At 45.1% G+C, this 25,003-nt stretch overlaps 1 protein-coding gene and 1 pseudogene across 1 annotated transcript in view; one reads left to right on the top strand and one right to left on the bottom strand.

Moving 5' to 3' along the window:
* Positions 1 to 25,003, top strand: part of LOC100580626 (elongation factor-like GTPase 1) — a 393,155-nt gene that overhangs the window by 131,476 nt on the left and 236,676 nt on the right. The gene's annotated exons all lie outside the window — the stretch shown is intronic.
* The window catches only part of LOC115835531, a 41,165-nt pseudogene that overhangs the window by 3,818 nt on the left and 12,344 nt on the right, over positions 1 to 25,003 (bottom strand).

The following is a 25,003-nucleotide window of genomic DNA, read 5'->3' as shown; positions in this document are numbered from 1 at the left end:
AGAAAATTTCTAAACCCAAAGTAGTACAATCTTACATCTTTTGCAAATTTCTTTGATGTTTGTCATTTGCATGATGTCTGATATGTCATTTGATATGTCATTAGCAAATTGATATGTCAATTTGCTTCTGCATTCAATTTATTGTGTGATATTTTCTTGAAAAAATGTGAACAAAGGCCAACCTCATACAGATAGCCATTTTAGATCATTGTGGATATATATATATATTTACTGAGATGGGGTCTTGCCTGTTGCCCAGGCTGGAAGGCAGTGGTTTGATCACAGCTCACTGCAGCCTCAGTCTCTGGGGACTCAGGTGATCCTCCCACCTCAGCCTCCAGAGTAGTTGGGACTACAGGTGTGTACCACCACACTTGGCAAACTTTTTTTTTTTTTTTTTTTTTTTTTTTTTTTGAGACAGAGTCTTGCTCTGTCGCCCAGGCTGGAGTGCAGTGGCGTGATTTCGGCTCACTGCAAGCTCCGCCTCCCAGGTTCACGCCATTCTCCTGCCTCAGCCTCTCCGAGTAGCTGGGACTACAGGCGCCCGCCACCACGCCCGGCTAATTTTTTGTATTTTTAGTAGAGACGGAGTTTCACTGTGGTCTCGATCTCCTGACCTCGTGATCCGCCCGCCTCGTCCTTTTTTGTATTTTTTGTAGAGACAGGGTTTTGCCATGTTGCCTAGGCTTCTTTTTTGATAATCCATCAAAGCTTGGTTTTTCTTGAACTTTGGATCTTCCACCCTTGCAAGATATTATAACATCGTGCATTGGTCATTTATAAAATAGTGGTTCACTAAGATCTTCTACATGTTGATACATTTGATTGTACAGTATCAGAATACATTCATCAATATCACCATCAATCTCATCAGAAAACTTTTGGAAAGCAATGGTGGATATAAGTTTTCTAAAATAATAATTTTTTGTTCAAAAGCTTGAATTTTATTAGTAATTTTATTATTGAATCTTATTATGGCCTGTCGTTTTCCTTGAAATGAAAGAATCTCATTTTTTGAGAAAATATCTGCCAGAAATGCAAGTTAAAATAACATTTTTTGTCAGTCAGCCTTTCAAGTAAAAATGGTATTCCATTAAAGTGGTTAATTCACTTCATGACTTAGTCACTCAAGGGTTTTTTTTCAGGCAGCCTGTAGGAATGCTCATGTATACTTCGCATTTCATCACTTGAAATATTAAAAAGATATATTCAAGGATTTAGATGTAGTAAAATATTCACTGCTTCATCATAGACATTCTTTTTTTTTTAATCTTTGAGACAGGGCCTTGTTCTGTTACCCAGGCTGGAGTGCAGTAGCATGATCACAGCTCACTGCAGCCTCAACTTTCTGGGTTCAGTCAATCCTTCTACCTCGGCCTTCCAAGAAGCTGGGACTACAGGCATGCAGCCACTGTGTTCAGCTAATTTTTGTATTTTTTGTAGAGATGAGGTTTCACCAGGTTGCCCAGGCAGGTCTTGAACTCCCGGGCTCAAGTGATCCCCCTGCCTGGGCCTTCCAAAGTGCTGGAATTATAGACATGAGCCAAAATTCCCGACCTTATCATAGACATTCTTAAATGAAACTGACCTTTTGTTGCCCTTCCTTTTTATTTTTATTTTTGGAGATGGAGTTTTGCTCTGTTGCCCAGTCTGGAATTACATAGGCACAATTTCAGCTCAAGGCAACCTCTGCCTCCCAGGTTCAAGTGATTCTCCTGCCTCAGCCTCCCAAGTGTCTGGGACTACAGGCATGCACCACCACACTGAGCTAATTTTTGTATTTTTAGTAGAGATGGGGTTTCACCATGTTGGCGAAGCTGGTCTCAAACTCCTGACCTCAGGTGATCTGTCTGCCTCAGCCTCCCAAAGCACTGGGATTACAGGTGTGAGCCACCGTGCCCCACCCACCCTTCCTTTTTAAACCTTTCCTGTGCATAATGAAGAATACCATGACTACTAGTAGTTTGGTGTTACTGCCTTTGTTTGTGCTAAAGTACCAGCATTTTTACCCACCATTGTATTTGCACGCTTACAGCAAATGTCACCATGTTAGTACTCCTGTCAAAATAGTTTGGACTTGGGGGTCTGAGGGCCACACTTTGGGAACCATTGAAATAGGTACTTAGACCTACTATATATCATATCTTTTCATCTACAAGGTTTTTAAAAACTTGATTTCAGTTAATTTTTTTTGTAATTTTTAAAATGTGGTTTTGAGGGGTTTCAGTCCAGAGAAACAACACGTATTTTATTTTGCTTATGCTGAAGTTTACTAGACAAATACTAACCTAACAGAATGAGGTCCTAAATCTAATTGCAATTTCCTTAGCCAAAAGAAAAAAAACCCAAAATTAAAATCGTAAAAATTGTCCATATGGTGTATTCTCAGTGTATGCTGAAGAATTTATAGAAGAAAATGCAATACTCAGTAAGTGGTGTTCTTTAAGAATAGGATTGGCTGGGCAAGGTGGCTCACACCTGTAATCCCAACACTTTGGGAGGCCGAGGTGGGCGGATCATCTGAGATTGGGGGTTCAAGACCAGCCTGACCAACATGGAGAAACCCCGTCTCTACTAAAAATACAAAGTTAGCCAGGCGTGATGGCACATGCCTGTAATCCCAGCTACTTAAGAAGGCTGAGGCAGGAGAATTGCTTGAACCCAGGAGGTGGAGGTTGTGGTGAGCTGAGATCATGCCACTGCACTCCAGCCTGGGCAACAAGAGCGAAACTCGGTCTCAAAAAAAAAAACAAAAAAGAAAAAGAATAGGAGTAATTCTGAAGAGTTTCTTTTAGCCTGTAAAGAGATTTGGAACACAGTAAGAGAGGAATGAGAAGAATGAGAATAGTAAAATAAACCATTATTGAAGAGATAGACTGTTAATGATGTCCTCCTTCAATACAACTTGTTTTTCTTTTTTTTGTTTTTTGAGACAGAGTCTTGCTCTATCGCCAGGCTGGAGTGCAGTGGCGCATCTCAGCTCACTGAAACCTCTGCCTCCTGGGTTCAAGCGATTCCCCTGCCTCAGCCTCCTGAGTAGCTGGGACTACAGGCGTGTGCCACCACACCCGGCTATTATTTTTTTTAATTTTAGTAGATATGGAGTTTCACCACGTTGGCCAGGATGGTCTCCATCTCCTGAGCTCGTGGTCCACCTGCCTTGGCCTCCCAAAGTGCCAGGATTATAGGCATGAGCCACCATGCCCAGCCATCTTGTTTTTCTTTCTTTCTTTTTTTTTTTTTTTTTTGAGACGGAGTCTTGCTCTGTCGCCGGGCTGGAGTGCAGTGGCGCGATCTAGGCTCACTGCAAGCTCCACCTCCCGGCTTCACGCCATTCTCCTGCCTCAGCCTCCTGAGTAGCTGGGACTACAGGCACCTGCCACCGCGCCCAGCTAATTTTTTTGTATTTTTTTAGTAGAGATGAGGTTTCTCTGTGTTAGCCAGGATGGTCTCGATCTCCTGACCTCGTGATCCGCCCACCTCAGCCTCCCAAAGTGCTGGGATTACAGGCGTGAGCCACCATGCCCAGCCCATCTTGTTTTTCTTAAAAAGGAACCTTCAGTAAATATTTGGTTTCTGTGGCTTCAACTTTAATTCAGATTACAGTTTTCAAAGCAGTGTTGCCTAAAGTTGTTTGTGCAAAATTGTTTTCCATGACTTGAACCTAGTTATTCTGAAGCTAATATATAATAATAATGGTTTTCCCCCAATTTATAATAGAGAACAGTACAAAGTAACAGGGGGAATGTCTGTTAGTGGGTGAAAGCACATAATGTGTAGTTCATTAGCTTTTTAAAAAAATCACATGTAATTGTGTTCCAAAAATATATGTATAGTAATGGCATTTACTTGGTATTACTTGGTTTGTGTGATAGAATAAAATGTTAGAATTTTATGGTGTTTGAATTAGTTATCTATTGCTCTGTAACAAATTTAGCAGCTTAAAACAACAAACATTATCTCACAGTTTCTGTGGGTCAGGATTCTGTGCAGTTTACCTTGGGTTCACTGGCTTGGCCTCTGACCAGGCAGTGAAGGTGTTGGTGGCGGCTGTGATCATCCCAAGGCAGGATAGGGAGAGAATCCGTCTCCAAGCTCATGTTGGCAGGATTCATCTCAGAGGCTGTTGGACTGGGCCTCCGTTTCTAGATGGCTGTTGGTCAGAGGTCTTTTACAATACCTTGCCATGTGGGCCTCTCCATAGGGCACCTCATCACATGGCAACTGGCTTCCATCAGAGGGAGCAGTGGAAAGAGCAGGTGAAGGGTGACCAAGGCAGGCATCGTAGTCTCCTTGTAGCCTCATCTCAGAAGTGATGTTATTACTTTGGCTGTATTCTCTTTGTTAGAAGTGAGTCACTAGGTCCAGGGGTGGAATTTTACAAGGGTGTGAATGGCAGGAGGTGAGGGTGATCAGAGGCTGCCTACCAGTGTTGAAGAAAATTGTTGACTTCTGGGCCGGGTGCGGTGGCTCACGCTTGTAATCCCAGCACTTTGGGAGGCCGAGGCGGGCGGATCACGAGGTCAAGAGATCGAGACCACGGTGAAACCCCGTCTCTACTAAAAATACAAAAAAATTAGCCGGGCGTGGTGGTGGGGGCCTGTAGTCCCAGCTACTCGGAGAGGCTCAGGCGGGAGAATGGCGTGAACCGGGGAGGCGGAGCTTGCAGTGAGCTGAGATTGCGCCACTGCACTCCAGCCTGGGTGACAGAGCGAGACTCCGTCTCAAAAAAAAAAAAATAAAAAATAAAGAAAATTGTTGACTTCTATGAGCTGTAGCAGCAGACAGTGCTATGCAAGGAGAATGGCTATCTCAGAAGTCCAGCTCCTCACATGGGTTTTAATGTGTTGCCTTTTCCCCCTGATACATTTTGTTTAAATCCATGGTCATCTTACCATTTAGTGGTGTGGTTTAATTGCATATTTGGGTTAGTCTGTATGTAAACATTTAACATAGGTGTCTCTGGGTTAAACAGGAATCCTATTCATCTTCTTCACCGATATGGTTTGTGGACTCTGATGAGCCAAATCTGACATCAGTTCTGGAATGTCTAGAAGATACTAAGGACAACAGTTCAGTGAGGAAAGAAGCCAAGCTATTTTCTCTTTTCCTCATGAATATATTATATTTAGAAATTAAATGTTAAGTGATAATTTTATATAAAAGCATGATTAATGACTATAATCTTAGAGGAATTAAAGTCTGGGTATTTTAAGTCCTCCAAATCTTACTTACTACCTGGATTCTCTTTATTATTTCCCACATGTATAACCTTAGTTTAGATTAGGAATTCGGGATCACTTTTTCCCTGAATTCTAACCATTAAGCCAAGCAAGCATTTTGGGTGGAGACCACTAGCCAAGGTGGGAATTAGAAAAAAGACCAAGGTGGAAGTGAAGGGAGAGATGGGGAGAATAACACCAGAACTAGTGGGAGGGAATTGCCTTTTCTTTAAAGGGTCTGTAAGTCTGCAGTAAAAGTCAAAGGTATTCAAATAGGAAGTTTTGTTTTTGTCTTTAGTATATAAAGAAGTATGACTTTCCATTTTGCAAAAACTTTAGAAAACTTTTTTCTTGATTATAAAACTTATAAGCAACCATTATTGAGATTAGTAAAATATAAAAAAAATAAAAATCTCACATAATTTCTCTACCTAATATAACCACTGTTGACATAATAGCTGGTTTCTATCAGTATGTATTGCTTCTTTGTTACCAAAGTACTTTATACCCTTACAGATATGTTTAAATAGTTTAGGTAATATTCTGTAAATATCTATAAATAGCCAGGTGCTGTGGCTCACACCTGTAATCCCATCATTGTGGGAGGCCAAGGCAGGCAGATCACAAGGTCAGGAGTTTGAGACCAGCCTGGCCAATATGGTGAAACCTCATCTCTACTAAAAATACAAAAATTAGCCAGACGTGGTGGCAGGTGACTGTAGTCCCAGCTACTCGGCAGGCTGAGGCAGGAGAATTGCTTGAACCCAGGAGGCAGAGGTTTCAGTGAGTCAAGATCACGCCACTGCACTCCAGCCTGGGTGACAGAGCAAGACTCCATCTAAATAAATAAATTATATATACACACACACACACACATACACCTACACAGGGCCGATTGCCTCACCTCTAGCACTGGGAATCAGTCACCGTGCTGTCCTTGTGGAGTCTTGTGGCCCAACAAGAGGAAGCTCTCCCCTGACATTGCCCCTCCAAAGTGCGCCACTTCCAGTGAGCCTCCCTGTCATGCCCAGCCTGTGGACAGCCAGACGCCATCCCTCCCACCCCCCACCAAGCAGGGGGGTGCTGTGTAGGCAGCTGTGTGGCCTGACAGTCTCTACCAGTCCTGCTGTCCCTCGGCTGAGAATCAAACCCATTTCTGGATGACAGGGAATGTGTCCTCTGCTGGCTGTGTTCTCTGTGGAGCTCAGGGGAGGGAAAAGGCCAAGCCATTTCTAGGGTGCTGTCAGGACCGGTGGTGAAAAGGTCACACCCTTTCCAAGAGACACTTTTCCTGGAAAGCCCCTGGAGCTTAGCTGGCTCTTATCCTGTGATAAGCCAGAGGCTCTGGCGGGTGAGGGAGCAGAAACCCTCCTCACCCCACCCAACGGGGTCCTGTATACCTCTGCCAGTCTCTCACTTGGCCTTGCTGCTGTCCTCTGAGACTGCCTATTCCTCCCTCTCTCTGACTCTACACCACCATCACCTCCTCCAGAAAGTCCTCTGGATTGACTCCTAGCTTATTACATCTTTATTGTGCAGACCCACTCCATTAAAAGCCCCTCTTCAACTGCCGCCCCCCCCCCACCACCTCCAAGACAGATATTCTGGGTTCTTGCAACTGCAGCCCCTCAGAGAGTGTAAGAGGGGCAGAAAAAGGAGATAAGGAGGTGTGGGGGAAGCAGCGCTGTCAGAGTTTCCAAAGCCCTGGCCAGCCAGGCCTCAGAGGCCTCTGTTGGGGTGGGGGCCTCCCTGGCTATGCGCTTCAGCAGCACAAGGCAGCCTCTATGAGCTTCTCCTGCTCAGCCCTACAGGAAGCAGCAGGGCCCAGCCTCAATGGACCCATTCAGACCCCAGCGCTCCGGAAAGTACCTCTGCTTCCTGCCACCATTCCACTCTGGCCAAACAGGCTCTACTGTCTTCTGTAACTCCAGCTACTTGGGAGGCTGAGGCAGGTGGATTGCTGGAGCCTGGGAGGCTGCAGTGAGCCCTGATTGTACCACTGCACTCCAGCGAGACCCTGTCTCAAAAAGAAAAAAAAAAGGAATTTTTTTCTGTCTCTCTCTTTATTTTTTTTATGGTGTTATACACCCTGTCTCAAAAAGAAAAAAAAAAGATGAAATTCTTCTCTTTGTTTTTAAGTGTTATACATCTTGCTTTATTCAACAGTATGTTGTGAGGATGTCAGCAAATCATTTCATACAAAGGAAATCTTCCCATATCAGCACATAGAGAACGTCCTCCTTATTTCGTGTAACCATGCACAGTATCTACTACACAGGTGCGCCACAACTTATGTTTGTGTACCACTAAGCATAGTCCTCTATAAATGGATATTCAGTCCAGTTCTAACCGATTGCTGTTACTCTCTGTATTTTTCAAACACTCGCTTTTGGGGTTCCCCCCAGCCCTCCTCTGCTGTCTCCTGGATTCTTTCTCTGCTGTCTGACACTGACACGCTGGGAGTGCCGGAGGCATGGGCTTGGGCCATCTCCTCGTCTTTCCCCACACCCTTTCCCTAGATCAAGCTTGTCCAACTTGTGGCCCGTGGGCTGCATGCGGCCCAGGATGGCTCTGAAGGTGGCCCAACACAAATTCGTAAACTTTCTTAAAACATTATAAGATTTTGGCCGGGTGCAGTGGCTACACCTGTAATCCCAGCACTTTGGGAGGCCGAGGTGAGTGGATCTTCTGAGGTCAGGAGTTCAAGACCAGCCTGACCAACATGGAGAAACTCCGTCTCTACTAAAAATACAAAATTAGCCGGGCATGGTGGCACATGCCTGTAATCCCAGCTACTCAGGAGGCTGAGGCAGGAGAATCACTTGAACCTGGAGGTGGAGGCTGCAGTGAGCCAAGATTGGGCCATTGCACTCCAGCCCGGGCAACAAGAGTGAAACTCCGTCTCGAAAACAAAAAACAAAAAAAGTTATGAGATTTTTTTTGTGTGATTTTTTTTTTTAGCTCATCAGCTATTGTTAGTGTTAGCATATTGTATGTATTGCCCAAGACAATTCTTCTTCCAATGTGGCTCAGGGAAGCCAAAAGAATTGACACCTCTGGCCTAAATGATCTCATCTAGCTCCATGGCTTAAGATATTTCCTGTGTGCCAATGGCTTCTAAATTTATATCTCCACCCCATCTCTGAACTCCAGGCTTACATATCTAACTCGGCTTGGAAGCCTATGAGGCATATCAAATTGAAGACATTCAAAATGCAGTTCTTGGAACTCCCAAGTTCATTTTCCCTAGAGCTTCCTCATCTCAGTGAATGGACGCACCATCATTCTAATAGTTCAAGCCCAAAGCTGAGCCAATTAAAAAAAACAAAAAACAACAACAAAAAGCCAGGCGCTGTGGCTCATGCCTGTAATCCCAGCACTTTGGGAGGCCGAGACAGACGGATCACCTGGGGTCGGGAGTTTGAGACCAGCCTGACCAACATGGTGAAACCCCGTCTCTACTAAAAACACAAAATCAGCCGGGCCTGCTGGTGTGCGCCTGTAATCCCAGCTCCTCGGGAGGCTGAGGCAGGAGAATCGCTTGAACCTGGGGTGGCGTAGGTTGCAGTGAGCCGAGATCGCGCCATTGCACCCCAGCCTGGGCATCAAGAGGGAAACTCCGTCTGAAAAAAAAAAAAAAAGTTTTTTATTGAGGTGAAATTCACATAATATGAAATGAACCATTTAGAAGTGTACACAGCTGGGCAAAGTGGTTCACGCCACCAGCACTTTGTAATTCCAGCAATTTGGGAGGCCAAGGCGGGAGGATCACTTGAGCCCAGGAGTTCAAGACCACCTGGGGCAACATGGTGGGACCCCGTCTCTACAAAAACTTTAAAAATTAAGGACCAGGTGCAGTGGCTCATGCCTGTAATCCCAGCACTTTGGGAGGCCGAGGCGGGCGGATCACAAGGTCAGGAGATTGAGACCATCCCGGCTAACACAGTGAAACTCTGTCTCTACTAAAAATACAAAAAAAAAAAAAAATTAGCCGGGCGTGGTGGCGGGCACCTGTAGTCCCAGCTACTCAGGAGGCTGAGGCAGGAGAATGGCATGGACCCAGGAGGTGGAGCTTGCAGTGAGCCAAGATGGCGCCACTGCACTCCAGCCTGGGCAACAGAGCGAGACTCCGTCTCAAACAAACAAACAAAACACCAAAGGGCTGAGTGTGGTGGTTCATGCCTGTAATCCCAACACTTTGGGAGGCTGAGGCAGGAAGATCGCTTAAGCCAAGGAGTTTGAGATCAGCCTGGGCAACATGGCAAAACCCTGTCTCTACTAAAAATACAAAACTACAAAAAAAAAAAAAAAATTAGCTGGGTGAGGTGGTGCATCTCTGTAGTCCCAGCCACTCACAAGGCTGAGGTGGCCACAAGAATCACCCAAGCCTAGGAGGTCAAGGCTGCAGTGAGCCATGATCATGCCACGGCACTCCAGCCTGGGTGACAGGATTGAGACCCTGTCTCTAAATGAATATATAAACCACCAAAGGTTTGAACGTGGCTGCATAGTCTTTGGGTAACCTACCCTCACCTAAATTTTCCCAAAAGGCTCATTTAATTCTAACATGCTATTGACCAGGCACAGTGGCTCACGCCTGTAATCCCAGTATTTTGGGAGACTGAAGTGGGCAGATTACTTGAGGTCAAGAGTTTGAGACCAGCCCGGCCAGCATGGTAAAACCCCGTGTCTACTACAAATACAAAAATTAGTGAGATGTGGTGGCACACACTAATCCCAGCTACTGGGGAGGCTGAGGCAGGAGAATTACTTCAACTTGAGAGGCAGAGGTTGCAGTGAGCCAAGATCACGACACTGCACTCCAGCCTGTGCAACAGAGAGAGGCTCTGTCTCAAAAACAAAAAACAGGCCGGGTGCAGTGGCTCACACCTGTAATCCCAGCACTTTGGGAGGCCAAGGCGGGCGGATCACGAGGTCAGGAGATCGAGACCATCCTGGCTAACACAGTGAAAACCTGTCTCTACTAAAAATATGAAAAATTAGCTGGGTGTGGTGGCAGGCATCTGTAGTTCCAGCTACTCGGGAGGCTGAGGCAGGAGAATGGCCAGAACCCGGGAGGAGGAGCTTGCAGTGAGCTGAGATCGCGCCACTGCATTCCAGCCTGGGCAACACAGCGAGACTTCATCTCAAAAAAAAACAAAAAAACAAAAAACAAAAGAACAACAAAAAACAAACATGCTATTGAGCAGAATATAAGGCTCTTCAGAATGCATGTCAATGCCTATAATACGATTGTTGTTTTTACGTTTATTGGAATGAGGACTAGGACAGTCAGAGAAGCTTCCTGCCGAAATGGCTCCCAATGGAGTGATGCCTCCAAGCCTGAGAAAAAGTCACGGTAAAGCACCTTTGGGTATAACCATTTTGGAGCAGAAAATGATAGACAAAGAATTTCAAGGATGGACAGAGGCCCCAGGCCCTGTGCCAGGAAGCAAAAACCTTGAGTGTTGGGCTCAGATTCAAGGAACATGACTCATGTAATTATATAGGGAAAAGGAAGAAGAGTATGAACCTTAGAAAGAAGGAAGTGTGTCTGTTCTTCAGAGATGATGTTGTTATCGATAGAGGGTCTTGACTGCAAGTTGTCTAGGTTCTTGGTGTTTTGAGCAAAGAATTGGACAAAACGCACAGCAAAGCAAGGAAAGCAGAGATTTAGCAAAAGTGAAAGTACACACCACAGTGTGGGAGCAGGCCCCAGCGGCTGCTCAAGGGCCCGGATACAGAATCTTCTCAGGTACAAATACCTCCTATAGGTTTCCCATTAGCCGCTTATTTTTTATTTATTTATTTATTTTGAGATGGAGTCTCACTCTTGTCGCCCAGGCTGGAGTGCAATGGTGCGATCTTGGCTCACTGCAACCTCTGCCTCCCAGGTTCAAGCAATTCTCCTGCCTCAGCCTCCGGAGTAGCTGGGATTACAGGTGTCTGTCACCACGCCTGGCTAATTTTTATGTATTTTTTAGTAGAGACGGGGTTTCACCATGTTGGCGAGACTGGTCTGGAACTCCTGACCTCAGGTGATCTGCCGGCCTTGGCCTCCTAAAGTGCTGGGATTACATGCTTGAGCCACTGCACCCGGCCCTCCCATTGGCCACTTGGTGTTCACCCCATGTAAATGAAGTGGTGGTCCACAATCATTCTGATAGGTTGCAAAAAGCAACCAATCAGAGGCTAAAGTGAAGTTACAAAGTTGCACTTCTATGCAAACAAAGACCTCGCCTGCAATCAGTCTGATTGGTTGTGGACAGTGGTTGTGTACAGCAACCAATCAGAGGCTGAAGTGAAGTTAGGAAGTTACACTCCTATGCTTTCTGCAACCAATCAGAGGTACCTTCGATTTCCCATCTGCCCCACAGAAAAGGTTGGGGTTTGCAGGAGTCTCCCCTGGTCCTTTCGTTGCTTGAGCGTGGAAGGTTGAGGTTTTTCTTTCGATGTAGTTCTAGAAGTCAGGGTGAATCAGCCTTAGGTTCCCTGCCTCCAGGCCCTATTCTCCTGCCTCAATGTGACTGTATACTTTGAAAGAGAACCCATAAACTATTGGAAGAAATGAGAATTGAGCAAGGGGGCTCTGGGGTTGCAAAATTAATATCCTCAACCTAAACAAGTGCCAGTATACAGAAAACTGGCTTAGAAAACAAGCAGAAGAAAAGAACATCGCATTTACGCAAGCAAGAATTAAAAGATAATAAAAAATCTTGGAATGAGCTTATCAAAAATGGCACCGGGATCTAGTTCAAAAAATTTGAAACTGCTGCTAGGGCTGAGCATACGAGATTTGAGTATTTGGGAAGATCCAGTATTAAAAACTTGAACCTAGTTCCCCCCCCAATCTATGAATTTAATCTAGCCTTATTTAAAACACTAGAAGTCTCTTTTAAAGTTAGGCAGGTTGATTCTGAGGTTTAAAAGAAAAACAAATGTGAAAAGATCCAGAACATTTCTGAAAAAGTAAGAGGAAACCAGCACTTCTGCATTTGAAAACTGATCATAAAAGTATAGTTTTCAAACAGTTTGGGGCTGGCCCATAAATGGACAGACAACTGGTTAAAAGGGACGGGAATTTACATCTTTTTTTTTTTTTTTTTTTTTTTTTTTTTATCTGAGACGGAGTCTTGGTCTGTCACCCAGGCTGGAGTGCAGTGGCGCGATCTTGGCTCACTGAAACCGCTGCCTCCCAGATTCAAGCTATTCTCCGGCCTAAGCCTCCCAAGTAGCTGGGATTACAGGCACGCACCACCATACCTGGCTAATTTTATGTATTTTTAGTAGAGACGGGGTTTCACTGTGTTAGCCAGAATGGTCTCGATCTCCTGACCTCGTGACCCGCCCGCCTTGGCCTCGCAAAGTGCTGGGATTACAGGCATGAGCCACCACACCTAGCCGGGAATTTACATCTTAACAGTGGAATTTCCTATCATTGAAAACGAGATGCACTTTTCTCCACAAAACTAAGACACTCAATAGCCATCTGGAAAGGTATAAAGTTAGAGGTAGATTGGAGATTTTTTATTTATTTATTTATTTTTTGAGAGCGAGTCTTACTCTGTCTCTCAGGCTGGAGTACAGTGGCGTCATCTCGGCTCACTGCAACCTCCACCTCCTGGGTGGAGGCAATTCTCCTGCCTCAGCCTCCCAAGTAGCTGGGATTACAAGCGTGCACCACCATCCCAATCCTAGATGGCGGATTTAAATGTCAAAAATGACACTTTAGGCAGGGTGTGGTGGCTCACGACTGTAATCCCAGCACTTTGCGAGGCCGAGACAAGTGTATCACCTGAGGTCAGGAGTTCGTCACCAGTCTGGGCAACATGTTGAGACCCCATCTCTACTAAAAATACAAAAATTAGCTGGGTGTGGTGGTGTGCTGGTGTGCTGGTTATCTGTCTTCCCGGCCACTGCTAGATCAGGCTTCTGAGCCTGTTGGCTGTCAGGGCCGGACTGTGCCCCATAGGTGCCATGGCAGTCCCCGTGACGTCCACCAGGTGTCACCAGGCAGCATACAGGTAACAGGCCTGGAAGATCCCCAACAGCCCAGCTGGACATGCTCGGACACTCTGGGGCTCCTCATTCAGTGGGACAAACTCCAGGACCCAGTGAAGGAAACGGGAACACACCAGGCTGAGCAGTATGGCTAAATCCATTTATTCCAAAATCAGAAGCAAAATAAACAGGAGTCGCATCACCAAGGGAGCCAGGACCCCATCTCCACCTCCTTCCTCTGTCCTATGCTAGCAATAAATACGTTTCCCAGATGCAAATAATTATTAGAACCTCCTCCCCATATGCCAGCTCCAACCTCCACTAGGTACGATAGAGGGGCGGCCCCACCCCCCAGAATACACAAAATGTTACGCGGATACAATATATACACTGGGGAAGCGGGGGTCACCCCAGCAGCCCGTGCCCTCACCTGGTCTGTCAGCCCCACTGTCCCGCCTCAGCTGCCTTTCTGAATAAGAAGATGGGAGCCTCCCTGAGGGAAAAGTTGCTTTGGTGAGAGTAAGGAGGCCATCAGACCTCCTCCAAACAAACCAACTCCACCAACCTCTGGCTCTTAAATAATAGGCGTCATCGTCCAGAAATTTAAGGACTCAGCCCTGGTCAACGTGGCAAAGGGTCTGTCTCCCCCCATTAGACAGGGGTCTTGTCTTGCTACCCTAATGGTAAAGGGGAATGGTGACTGGGAAGGGGTTGTAGGGACATGGTGGGGGCGGAGACCCCAGACCCACTTCTCCAGGCTTATGCAGACAGGGGCCTGCTTTTATTTATTTTTATTTATATCCCGTGACATTTTTTTTAATCCCATAACTTCTTTTTCATAACTTTTTAAATAACTTTTCATACAACTTTTTTCTACTTTTTTTGACACACTTTTCCACATTTTTTATCCCATAACTCTTTCATCCCATAACTGTTTGTTCTTTTAATAAACACTTATATAGTTGCAATTTTGTAAAAATAAAAAGATTCTCTCATGCCAAGCGTGCCCATTATTTGCACGCTATAGTATTTAATACTATAGTTTTCACGACACACAAAATTTTAAGGCAAAAACAGCACTTTGCAACAACTTAATAATTTATTACATTACAGTAACATCACAGCAGTCAACAATGCCACTTTAGGCAAAAGTCAGTATTTCCATTATACATTCTGTTTGTAAGAATTCATAAATAGGTAAAAGTCATTCTAAGAAAACTTGGCAAATAAAGCTTTGGACTGGAATTGGCATTTCTTTCTCTACTTTTCCTTCCCCTGGTTTCTTTCTTTTAAACTACAGTATTCATATTTAAAATGTTTTAACTTACTTATTTCAAAACATGAAGATAGCAGTTACATTTTTGAATGGTTATATTATTTTAAAATGACTAAGAAAGTTTTAGAGAAATTATATTATGGATAGGGCTGATTTACATTTTCACATTTTCAAAAAATTAGCTTTGGTGTTAGAACTGATTTTTTTTCATTTCGAGAAAACCTATCAGGTTTAATCAAATACTTTAAAAATAATTATCCTATATTGCAGTCTTTAGATAGGTGCTTTGATTCTTTACTTCCTACAGAAATTCACATTTATTCAGTTAAACTCACATTTTAAAATTCTGTTTCTGATGATCTCTAACCTTCTAATGTTGCCTTCGAAGCAAATTGAAAGCTGCCTTTTACTGAATGAGGAAGAGAACAAATACTTGGCTGAATGAGGTATTGCAAAAGACTGCATGCACTTTGAAGAAAGACTTAAGTTATTGTCACACGATTTCCATTCTTTTTAGCTTTTTGTTAAACATATGACAAAATACCTACACAAAGAGTGGCATTTCAGTTAATATGGTACATTTTTCAGACTGACATTGAGCTTAAATATGCCCGTATGTGATTTAATCCATAGGTACCTGATGAACACATTATTGTCAGATTGGTTACAGATGCTAAAGGCTATCTGAAGGTCATTCCTAGTCATTTATATGTGTCAGGGTAAAAGTGAAGTGATTTGAACTATAAAAATACCCTTGAAATAATTTATCAATGTATTAGGTAAACCCAGTTTCAGAATGATAAAGAAAAACTGTTAGACCAAATAATGTGGCTAATTAACAGTGGTAGGATTTCTAGCCCGAGGGTTTAAAATGAACTTAAAGTAACTGTCTTTAAACTGAACTCAAAGAATACAAAAGTGGCAAGTTCAGAAAATAAAAGGCAAGAACAGGACCTTAAGTCCATTTTAAACCCTTGGGCTGGAAATCCTACCACGGTTAATTAGCCACATTATTTGGTCTAACAGTTTTTCTTTATCATTCTGAAACTGAGTTTACCTAATACATTGATAAATTCATACAATTTGGAAGAGTCAGCTGAAGTCACGAGGGCTCAATATTTGCACTCTTTCAGTGAATGCAGGCAATTCTCTTATTCAATCTGTAAAATCCTATTATTGATCTCCTATTAATGTCATGTTTATCAAAGTATGAGGATGCCAAATGCTAAAAATGGAGATGGTCTAGTAACTAGAAATGCCCACCCAAGGGAGTGCAGATACACCTCTCCCTACATCCTAATGATATGATGTATTTTGGAACACAGACATTAGAACTTCATGAAGTTTTAGCTGTTGATTCTTTCCCAAGCATCATCCAGTTATGATTTAGGCAACACATGACTGAAATAATTCATTGATCATGCACATTAACATAAATATTACACAAAATATGCCTCTAACTGAAACCGAGAGGCATAAAAACATATTTCACTCTTCGTAAAGAACTTTGTGAGGAAATATAACTCTGTAATTGTACAGACACTTTTCCTCATAACACTTTGACATTCACGAACAGTAGATTGCGCTGCAGTTTGTAAACATTTTAAGTTGCATAAACTTCTCCTTGATTTCTAAAACTTTTTGTTTCAACTAAGTACTCTCACGTATATTAGTTTATAATAACGTTTCTTATTGTTTTTAAAGTGTTTTCCATTCAAGGAGAAGTAAATTCCTATGTCAGATGGTTGAAGACTAGGCATTAGCCAGAGAGGTCTAGATGGTAAAATCCATCTTCCAGCCTCAAATAAGCTCCATGAACATAGAGGAAGGCCAGGTGTCACACAGCTTTCCTTCACTCGAATTCATTCTTGACTAGAGCCTGTATGCCTGTTCCAGGGACATTTAAACTCTTAAAGGATTTCTTCTGATCTTTACTAAATACATCATGAAGAATGCCAACCAGTGCCCTTTTGTGTACTGGGACATGTAGTCATGTGACTAAAACAGGGAACATGAACTCTGACTTTAAAATGTATTGTAGATACAAATGCTCTAAGCTAGAAAAGGTTTTCCACATCCACAGTCATGATGGGAGCCTTTCATTCCTCAGAAATAATCCTTTTTTAAGTCGTCAAAAAAGAGTACAACTGCCACAGCTCATGATGCAATATCTTCATGAGCCCAGAGCACATACAAATCCTAGGGGCACTACCATAGTACAGTGCTCGTTCTTGGCACCGGAACAGATGAAACATATTCTATCCTGCACACACCTGCCAGAGCAGGCCACTCTCCTCTTCTGCGAGATTTAAAAAGCTCCCCAAAATGTTATTACTCCCATCCCCAATACACAGAAAAAAGGGGGAAAGGCTGTTTCCAGTGCTCCGCCTTTAAACAGCTGTAAATGTCAGTACTCACAGTGGCATATTGCAAAGTAATAAACTGCGCACTTGAGGGCAAACCACATATTGAGCTAATGAAGAGCTCACTGTGATTAGGATTCGATCAAACATAACAGCAGAACATAAGCAAATTTTATCTGAATTCTGTAATGAATATACATGCTGCACTAACATTAAAAAAAGCATGGCAGCCTATCCCAAACCAGCAAGAACAGTTGAGTGCATATAGTGGGTCTTTGTGTGTTTGAACTCCCACCACATAAGGGGAAACTCGATATGCATGCTAACGTCCTATAATTATCAAATTCAAAAAAATGCTAAAGGATGCCAGAGTGAACACGAGGGAAAGACCCACTCTCCTTTTAACTTTTGACAAATAAATTTAAACTATAAATTAGAAACACAAGTAAATTTAAACTGTAAATTAGAAACACAAATAAATTTAAACTATAAACTGGAAACACAAATAAACATAAGTGGCTCTAACTTTCAAATGAAGTAAATGAATTGTGTAGGAGATTAGCCCCTTAACTTTTTTTTTTTTTTTAATTTCTTGACCAGCTCTTCGATGATGGTGATGTTTATCTCCCTGTTCTCGGCAGCCCGAAAAGAATGGCATGCAGCCTCTCCTGCTCCTCCTGCCGCCTCTCCTGTACCAACAGCTTCTCCAGCCAAGCCTGGGTGCTCCTGGGGAGTCCTGCATTACAGAAAGCAGCTGCTGGATCTGCTGTGCAGTGGGGTTGTCATGGGGAGAACCCCCCCTGTCCTCTCCTGGTGCAGGCTCCACGCTATCAGTGAGGCTCACCTCATAAAGATCTTCAGAGAGAGGGAGGGGGGTGGGAATCTGAGCACAGTGGGAGCCTCCCCTGCTCCTGACTGCCCACCCCACCTGAGGGCTCAACCCACCACCCTGCTTGTCAGCAACACCCCAGCTCCTGTGGGATTGGGGCTCCTAGAGCAGTACACAAGTACTGGTGTGGCTGCTGCTGCAGACTCTGAGCCTCTTGGCTCTTCAGCTCCACCTGCAGGAAGACCCTGGGCATGAGGGCATGTGGTGGCTGGCTTCCAGATTCTTGGCCCATTAATAGGGTAGCAAGGGCACTGTGGGGCTCTGTGGCCTGCCCAGGCCCCTGCCCCCTTGCTCCAAGCCTAAGAGACTGCCTCCCGTGCCTAGAACCCCATGCCTCCTTCCCTAGCCTTAAATCTCACGTCCTTTTTCCCAGCATTTAAACTGTAGGCCACAGACTGATGGAAAAGCAGGGGGAGCCAACCACCATCTGCTAAGTGTGCTACATGCCTAATGGTTCCACGTATTATCTCATGTAATCCTCAGCAGCTCTGCAAGGAAAAGGCTAACTTCCTTTTGAAGTTAAAGAAACAGAGACTTAGAGATGCAAAGTAGTTGAATTATGACCAGTGGAACCGAGGTCAGAATCCAGTTTGAATCTAAGGAGTCTTTTTTTTTTTTTCTGTTTTGTTTTGTTTGGGGACAGTGTCACTCTGTGTCCCAGGCTGGAGTGCAGTGGTGCGATCTCAGCTCACTGTAACCTTCACCTCCCGGGCTCAAGTGATTCTGTGTCTCAGCCTCCAGAGTAGCTGGGATTACAGGCATGCACCACCAGGCCCGGCTAATTATTTTTTTTTTAATTTTAGTAGAGATGAGCTTTCGCCATGTTGGCCACACTGGTCTCAAACTCCTGACCTCAAGTGATTGTCCTGCCTCAGCCTCCCAAAGTGCTGGGGTTACAGGTGTGAGCCACCACACCCGACATAAGGAGCCTCTTAGACCACTGTCTCTTCCTCTGTGATTGGGGGGCTCCATGCCTCTAGCTGGGATGATGATATCCAGACCTGGGAGGAGCCCAGGGCTACCCACCTCTAAAAGTCAGAGGGCAGGAAGCAAGAAACAGTCATAGGACTGCCCTGGGGGGTGCTGGGGTCACCTGCCCCCAGGCTGCAGCTGCCTCTGGCCTGGCACCTCCCCTCCCCAGAGGCTGGTGCCCGCCTCCCAGCCCTTCTTGGATGGGTCAGAGGTTACCATCTCTTTCAGCTCACCCAGCTTCTTCAGCTCCTTTCCTTGCTGCTCCCACTGGAGTGTGCTCTTGTTCTCGTTGTTCTGGACAGAGAAGCAATCAGTGGCCACCCACTAAAACTGGAGACCCCAGAACTTGGCGTCTGCCTCCCATGGCACTGGGGAGGGTGGAGGCAGGTTAGAAAAATCATCCCCTCTCTCCCACAGCCATCAGAGCAGGGCTCTGGCTCACAGGTACCTTTAGAAGTACCATTTCATGTGAAGGCTACAATGCCCCATTTTACAGGTGGGGAAACAAAGGCCTTGAGGGCTAGGGAAGAGGGCAGCCTCCCCAGGTGGGGCAACGCGCCAGCTCCTCGCAGCCGCTGTGTGGCTCAGCCCGCTGCTGCAGCATCCTCTCCAGCTCCCGCAGAGTGTCCTGCTGCCACAGCCTCTCATCCTGCTCCCGAAGCCTCTGCTGTTCTAGCAGCTCCTCCACCTCGACGACCAGCCTCTCCTGCTCCTCCTGCCGCCTCTCCTGCTCCTCCTGCCGCCTCTCCTGCTCCTCCAGCCGCCTCTCCTGTTCTAACAGCTTCTCCACCTCTTCCAGCAGCCTCTCCTGCCCTGGCAGCTTTTTCTGTTCACACAGCCTCTGCTCCTTTTCAAATAGCCTCTCCTCTTGTTCACAGAGCATGTCCTCCTGTTGACGTATCCTCTCCTCCGGTTCATATAGCTTTTCCTCCTGTTCACATCATGTCTCCTTTGATCTCTTTTGTTCACAGAGCATGTCCTCCTGTTCACGTATCCTCTCCTCCTGTTCATACAGACTCTCCTCCTGCCTCTTGTTCAGGAGAATCAGCATCTGATTGTTTTCTACCTCGGCCTCGAGCTGTCTTCCCACACTCTCCAGCTCCTTCCTTAGGTGGTTGGTCTCATCTTGTAGCTGCTCCACCTCAGAGGGCCCTGCTGGGGGCTCTGGGGCCAGGGGTTCAGCTGAGAAAGGAAGCAGACAATAAGGGTCTCTGGATTCTCAAAAAAAAATAAAAAAAATCCACCCTTTGGTGCACAGCTCCTCCTCTCAGGCTTCCCAAACTTGGCCTCACTGATAATGATTCCTCACACCCGGATGGTAGCCAGTCTTCCAAGTCACTTTCAGCTAGAGAGCACTGTGGGTGGCTGACAACGGGCATTCCTCCCTCTTTACTGATGGGGACACTGAGGCTCATGGAGATGACAAGACTTGCCGTCTCCTGGCACAGACCTCTTTCCCTCTGCCTCAAAGCCCTTCCATCCACCCACCTCCCTGGGGTATTCTAAGTCACCCCCACAGCCCTCTGATGCCAGTCTTGCTCCCAGGTCACACCAGTCCCATCTTACCCATCTAGTTTTTGTCTGGCCAGCCAAGACTCACATCCCCAGGTGAGTGGTAACCACCAGATGTGGCTGTATCAGGGCTACTGCCATTGATTTTCTTTTTCACGTTAGCTCCTGCTGGAGTGCCAGGGCTCTTCCTCTGCCAATATTTTAACTGTGGGAAAAAAGAGCAGTAACACTCATGAGAACTATCGGCCCCTATAGCCACATCCTCCTTTACAGTTTTGACAAAATACTCTTATACACCATCTGATTTAATGCCACCAGCAACTGTACAAGGTGCTGTCACAATCATTTAGTGACTGAGAGGGATTGATACCATGGATAGGAAAAAAAAGAAAAGGCAATACTGGAACTTAAACTCAGTCCTCTGACTCCAAGCTCTGGGGTTTTGCCATGAATCAGCAGCTGCCAGGGACCAAAACCAGGGGCAGAGGTAGAAAAGTAAACATTAAGCAGGCAGGAACTGTAGGCCATGTGGTTTAGAGTCATACATCCTCACACGTGTGTTAGTGTGAAGAAGTGCACCAGTACCTCTCACACTTTTGTATCAACGTGTCCTCATGGCAGAAGGCAGCTTTTCTGTTAAATCTGGGAATTTATCAGAAAGAGGACAACCCAAGCCTCATTTCAGAGAGAAGTCTGGTATACGCTTGGAAACCTATGTGTCTGTCATCTCTAAGTACGTTAATGATTTTTCTCAAGAGAATCAAGGGAAAATGATGCTTCAGAAAGATGTCCCACATTTATCCTGTGGCACTCAAGGTACCCCAGGTTGAGATGATATGAGGAAGATTCAAGCTGTCAAGTTCAGTTTCCCAAGATCTATTCCACAGAAGATGGGCAAATCTCACCTCAGAGACCACTGACTGAAGGGCAGTCTGGTCCCAGAAGCGTGGAGAACTCAGAAAAAAAATGTTAAAGTCTCTCTGGAAAGTAGAAGCCTGGGAGAAAACCAACCAAACCCATTCTCCCATTGCCACCCAGAGATACTGTCAATGTTTTCAGCTCACAGGGGAAGTGTAGGCTTTTCCCACTGTCAACGTCTCTGTGAAGGGAGTAAGGCAGCCTGAAACCTCTTGCTCCTAGGCCCCATAGTCCCCACTCCCCTTCCAGCTGGAAATTTATGCTGCAACCAGAGGAACCAGAAATGGGGTGAGAAAACTTAGGGGACTGGGTTGTAAGACCAAAGGCCGGTCTTGCAGCAGTAATGACAGTTCCTAGGGGGACTGTGACATCACTACATTCCACTCCTCCCAGGGGAGGGGACCACATCAGCACGATGCCCGAGTAACCGCTCCACAATGAGGGAGGGAAACACAGGGTTTTGATCCAGGTCCTCGGAGACATCAGCCCAAGAAGCCCAGGGAGGTCGAGCTTGGGGCGGCAGAGTCTGCAGTAGGGAGCCCCAGGAGTCACCAGCCCAAAGTCACCCAGGGATGACTGGCAAGGGCGGGGCTTGGGGCTGGAGGACCCAGGTCCTGGGAGACGCAAGCCCAGAGAGCCCAGGGAGGTTGGGCTTGGGGCAATAGGAGGTGAGGGCCGAGTATGGAGCAGGGAGCCCCAGGAATCACCTGCCCAAAGTCACCCTGGGGTGATTGGCAAGGGCAGGGACTGGGCTCCTTGCTGAAGGGGTGGGGCTGGCTGACAAGACTTTGGTCAGGGGAGCCCAGAGGCGCTGGGGTTGGGGGGCCCAGTCTGGTATGCCTCAGGACTGGTATGGACTCTGGCACCAGTCTTGTCATCAGAGGGCGTCTGTGGCTGGGTTGGGGGCCATGACCTGGGGCATTTCACCTTTTTCTTGGCTGCGGCCAATCTCCTCTGTTGTGTTTTTTCTGACATCGCAGGGTGCAGAGGGAGGCAGGGTTGGGGCCACCTCAGTGAAGTCCCAGTGAGCACTGCTGAATGCCTCCAGTCACCTACCAGGCAGCTGTGTGACTGAGCCACAGGAGGTGTAACCAGGGCCCCACTAGAACACAGAATAGGGGCGTGGCCTTAATGCTCCAAGCCCATTGGTCAGTGACAAAGATGAAAGGGAAAGGAGGCGTGGCCAGGCAGCAGCATGTCCAGAGGGACCTGTGGCATCATAAGGAAAGCAGCCCATGCAACCGCTGTCCCAGCCCACTCAGAGAGGGGAGGGGCTGGCTTTTACTTTAAAAGCTTTTAAACTGTAAAAAGTAAACTTTAAGAAAGGTGTGTATACTTTATATATATGTGTGTGTGTGTGTATGTGTTCCTCCAGAGCGGTTTTCATTATCCAGCTTCTATGCAAAATCTGTGATTTTGGCCTATATTTTTCATCTTCAAATGGAGCACAAGAATTACCAGTATTACCTTAACTGGGAGATGCTATAAAAATGGAAAATCCATAGCATGCTTGATGATTAATGAAGCCGAATATAGTATCCAACATCACAATAAGACAAAATAAGCACAATGATTTCTCTTTTTTGGAAAGATGTTTGTCTTATTCTCCTACATTATTGTTAAGATTTCTTTTAAAAACTTTCTTGTATCTTTAAAAACACAAAGCTTTTGGGCCGGGTGCAGTGGCTCACGCCTGTAATGCCATCACTTTGGAAGGCCGAGGTGGGCGGATTGCCTGAGGTCAGGAGTTTGAGACCAGCCTGGCCAACATGAAGAAACCCTGTCTCTACAAAAAATACAAAAGCTAGCCAGGCGTGGTGGTGGGTGCCTGTAATCCCAGCTATTTGGGAGGCTTGAGGCAGGAGAATCACTTGAACCCAGGAGACAGAGGTTGCAGTGAGCCAAGCTCACACCACTGCACTCCAGCCTGGGTGGCAGAGCAAGACTCCATCTCAAAAGAAATAAAATACAAAGTAAGAACACAAAGCTTTCAATTTAATAAACACTTAAAGCTCTTTACTGGTTTAAAACAAATACAAGGCCCATTTTTCTAGAATCACCTGGCCTCTCTAAGCCTTGCAAATGAAATGGAATTTCTCACTTGATACCTGGCTATGACTTGCAATCATGAAAACCAAGAATTGTGTTATGTCACTGTGTACTGCTTATTATCTGAAATCCACACTAGGCTGGCATCAAGGGTTGAATCTTTCATGATTTTCTTCATAACCTGTGTGCTTCCTATCCCAGACCAAACTAAGCTTTTTTCTAGAGTTCTACAATTTACAGTTAATAGACAAGAGTGGTCCTCAAAATGTAGTCTATGGACTAGCAGCACCAGCAGCACCTGAGACCTTTTTATAAGTACGAATTCTCAGGTCCCACCCTGGACCTGGTGAATCAGAAACTCTAGATTAGGGTTCAGCAATCTGTGCTGCAGTAATCCCTGCAGGTGTTCAAGAACCTTTGGCATACAGCAGGTAGTAAAATGTGTTTCCTTCTGTAGGTCCAAAGCCAGGGTTACCATATGTTCTGCCTTGTTATGAAACAATGACATGCAATTAAAAGACATAAATCTCCTTCCTACTCCCACCCTCCATCTGATGTGTTTTATTTTTATGAGTTCAATAAGAAAACAAGTGGCAATCAGAGATTTAGTCTAAAAAGTATGTTTACAAGTGTCCGTTCTCATCCAGCCTGATCTCCTACAAAACCATTTACATCCTCTTACATCTCAAGTTTTAAAGAAGTATCTTCACAATGTAAGACTCAGGCATACTAGCAGTTCTATAATAAAACACCAAGTAAATCAGAATGTCCAACCTTACTAGAGAAGAAAAGTGGAATCGTTGGCTATATTTTCAAATTGCATTCAACAGGAAATTTAAGTTTTGAATTTTTTTTCACCTTCATACTTCCAAGTTAATAGAATTAAACCAGAATATGTCATTCTTTCAAAGCCTCTAGCCAGGCAAAGTTTTACTGTATTATTTCTTGCTTTCAATGGATATAAAGCAGGTTCCTGGTAGGCACATTCTGTATACCTGCAAAGATGCAGAACTAAACAGTTCCATCTGTTCAATATTAACCCAAAAGTCCTGTAAACCTCAGATGGTGAGTGTAATACTTCAGCACTGGCCCAAAGCCTCAAATATGAGAAGATACCAAGAACACCACTAGCAAACAAAACTAAACTCTCGGCCAGGAGCAGTAGCTCACGCCTGTAATCCCAGCACTTTGGCAAGCCAAGGTGGGAGGATTACTTGAAGTCAAGAGTTCAAGACTAGCCTGGGCAGCAGAGCGAATTCACATCTCCACAAACATTTTTAAAAATTAGCTGGGTGTGGTGGCACACAGCTGTAGTCCTAGCTACTTGGCAGGCTGAGGTGGGAAAATTGCTTGAGGCCAGGAATTCAAGGCTGCAGTAGCTATGATTATGGCACTGCACTCCAGCCTGGGTGACAGAGCGAGACTTAGATAATTACATTTTCTCCTGCTCCTGTTCACACTAAAATCACTTAGTTAAAAGGCTTTCAAATTTGGCAGGATAAAAATTAAGTGAAATGTGACTTTGGAGCTTGGCTAGTGAAGGAAAGAAAGAAAAAGAAAGGAAGGAAGGAGGGAGGGAGGGAACAAAGAAAGAGAAAGAAAGGAAAGGAAGGGAAAGAGAGAGAAAGAAAGAAAAAGAAAAAGAAAGAGGAAAGAAAGAAGAAAGAGAGAGAGAGGCAGGGAGGGAAAAGAAAAGGTAAGAACGGAAAGCAAGAAAGAAAATGAACGCAAGGAAGGAAGAAGAAAGAAAGAGACGAGGAAAAGAAAGAAAAAGAAAGGGAAAGGAAAGGAAAGGAAAAAG

Source organism: Nomascus leucogenys, chromosome 6 (assembly GCF_006542625.1).
Source record: "Nomascus leucogenys isolate Asia chromosome 6, Asia_NLE_v1, whole genome shotgun sequence".
Lineage (NCBI taxonomy): Eukaryota > Metazoa > Chordata > Mammalia > Primates > Hylobatidae > Nomascus > Nomascus leucogenys.
Note: the sequence above shows the minus strand (reverse complement) of the source record. Positions and strands in the feature narration are given on the sequence as shown.